Source organism: Oratosquilla oratoria, chromosome 37 (genome assembly GCF_046742065.1).
Source record: "Oratosquilla oratoria isolate Oo_2021 chromosome 37, ASM4674206v1, whole genome shotgun sequence".
NCBI lineage: Eukaryota > Metazoa > Arthropoda > Malacostraca > Stomatopoda > Squillidae > Oratosquilla > Oratosquilla oratoria.
Genome location: NC_134813.1, coordinates 18,426,678 through 18,429,177, shown reverse-complemented (window position 1 = coordinate 18,429,177; position 2,500 = coordinate 18,426,678). Strand labels below are relative to the sequence as shown.

Genomic DNA, 2,500 nt, shown 5'->3' with positions numbered 1-2,500 from the left:
AAAAGGAAGAGAAGGAAGAAAGGAAACAAGAGGGAAGATGAGATGAAGACGACGTAAGCGAAGTGAGGCGGCGGCGGCGGCGGCAACGGCGGCACAAGGTTAAAACAATAATTGAGCAAAGTCCGACAAAGGCGAGGGACGCGCAGGGACGTGGGGGGGGGAGGAGGAGGAGGAGGAGGAGGAGGAGGAGGAGGAGGAGGAGGAGGAGGAGGAGGAGGAGGAGGAGGAGGAGGAGGAGGAGGAGGAGGAGGAGGAGGAGGAGGAGGAGGAGGTGGGGAGGAATGGAGGGGAAATAGGGAGGGAGGGGAGAGTAAGAAGCGGAGTGGGGGGATGGACGGAGGGAGGGAGGAAAGAAAGAAGAGAGGCGTGAATGAGGAAAGGAGGGAGGAAGAGATGGGAGGGAGGGAGGGAGAGGACAGAAGAGAGGAAGAGGGAGAGAGGGATGGATGGGGGAATGAAGGAAAGAAAAGAGGCGTGAGGGAGGAAAGGAGGGGGAAATGGAGAGAAGAAGAGGGAGGGAGGGAGGGAGGGAGGGAGGGAGGGAGGGAGGCAGAGGTAGGGAGGGAGGCAGAGGTAGGGAGGGAGGAAGAGGTAGGGAGGGAGGGAGGGAGGAAAGGAAAATTGAGGGAGAAAGGGAATCGGGAGGGAGGAAGGGAATGGGGAGGGAGAAAGGGAAAAATAAGGGAGGGGGGAGGGATGAAGGGAGGAGAGGGAGGGGAGAGAGGGAGGGAGGGAGGGAGAGACAGAAGTCGAAAATGATAGACAATAAGGCAGATACCACAAAGTATTTTATATCGTACAACCCGAACACACACACACACACGTGTGATTCACCATGGTCTTGGATCACGTATTGGACTCGTGATCGACAGCTATTTCCCTCCCGGAAGAGGGCTCATATATGACCGATCTATGGGCAATGTTGTGACCTTACACGCACACACACACCCAACTCCCCGCCCAGGAGAGTTAGAGTAACAACCCGCAGCGTAGCGATACTGAAATTATTTCAGCCCTGGGCGAGATTCGAATCCAGACCGCCGTAGTGGCAGCCGGAAACTCTACCAACTGCGCCACGAGTTGTGTGTGTGTGTGTGTGTGTGTGTGTGTGTGTGTGTGTGTGTGTGTGTGTGTGTGTGTGTGTGTGTGTGTGTGTGTGTGTGTGTGTGTGTGTGTGTGTGTGTGTGTGTGTGTGTGTGTGTGTGCGCGCGCATTTTTTTTATTTGCGTTCACCAATCTGTATTAGAATAAATTAGTTTTGTATTCACTTCTCTTATTTGATTGTACATTTATTTTCCAATACATTTATGCATTTATAAGGAAGGTTATTTTCCTTGATATCATTCAAACACGATATTTAATTTTCTTTTGATATTTTTTGTTTTTTCTTTGATCCCACTCTTCTTTGCTCAGTACTTCAACTTCTGTCATGGTTCTAAAAACTACTATCATATCGTCTCTCTCTCTTCTTTCTTCTAGAACTGACAGCTCTATTTTTTTTAGTACTTCTTCATTGGTTTCATCAGCTAGACTAGAAACCCATGTTTTAATTTCCGTTTCTTTTTGTGTCTTGACCACATTCTGTAGTATATTCTAATCTGGGCTGCATCAGATTCCCAGCCATTTTTTCTTTCCTTTCTTCTTCACACAAACACGTCCATCTTATGGAGTACTATTCTCAACGTTCGTTACCAGCTTGTAAGTCTCCAATGCAGCGCTACTTACTTGCGGGTGCTCACGTTGATGTGTGCATGCGCATTCGAGATGGCGCGCACGTGTACGTGCGTGCATGCCCGCGCGCGTGCGTCAGCCTGTGCAACAAGGAGGTTGTAGATTAGAACCCCCCCCCAGCACCTGGGCGGGCTCCCCCACCAATCTGGGTTTCCGCCTTTCCCCGACGGAAACAATACTTGCGCATCTGCCCACCTCCCTGCCAACACCCCCCCCCTCATCCCAAAAGGTCTCCATCCTTCTCTCTCTCTCTCTCTCTCTCTCTCTCTCTCTCTCTCTCTCTCTCTCTCTCTCTCTCTCTCTCTCTCTCTCTCTCTCTCTCTCTCCCTCTCTCTCTCTTCCCCTCTCCCCTGTCCCTTTCCATACACCTGCCCCAACTTCCCCGGCCCTTTCCCTACCTAGTGGTACCTTTCCCCAATTGATCCATATGCCGCCAGGCGATCTATTTCGCCCCCTCCCCCCCGCGCCCACCGTGGCAGGCACCCCCCCAGGTGTAGTGACACCCGACCTTGACCAGTCCCTCCCGCATCGGGTCGGGAGGGGGGGGGCAGGCATTCTTCTTCTTCTTCTTCTTCTCCTGCACTCTGTCGCCAGCCTATTTTATTCACTAGCTTGGTACCCCGTGAAGTGGGTTAGAGGCAACTCCACCCCCACCTTCTTCTGAGCCTCTCCCCACCACAGTTACTCACTCACACCAAAACATCCCAAAACATCCCTCATTTCTTAAGATTCCATCCTCCCAAGGCTACAAAGAACCTTACCGACAAAG

The 2,500-nt window shown here is 51.9% G+C and overlaps 1 protein-coding gene across 1 annotated transcript in view; it reads left to right on the top strand.

Moving 5' to 3' along the window:
* The window catches only part of LOC143019550 (uncharacterized), a 135,172-nt gene that overhangs the window by 71,047 nt on the left and 61,625 nt on the right, over positions 1-2,500 (top strand). The window lies entirely within an intron of this gene.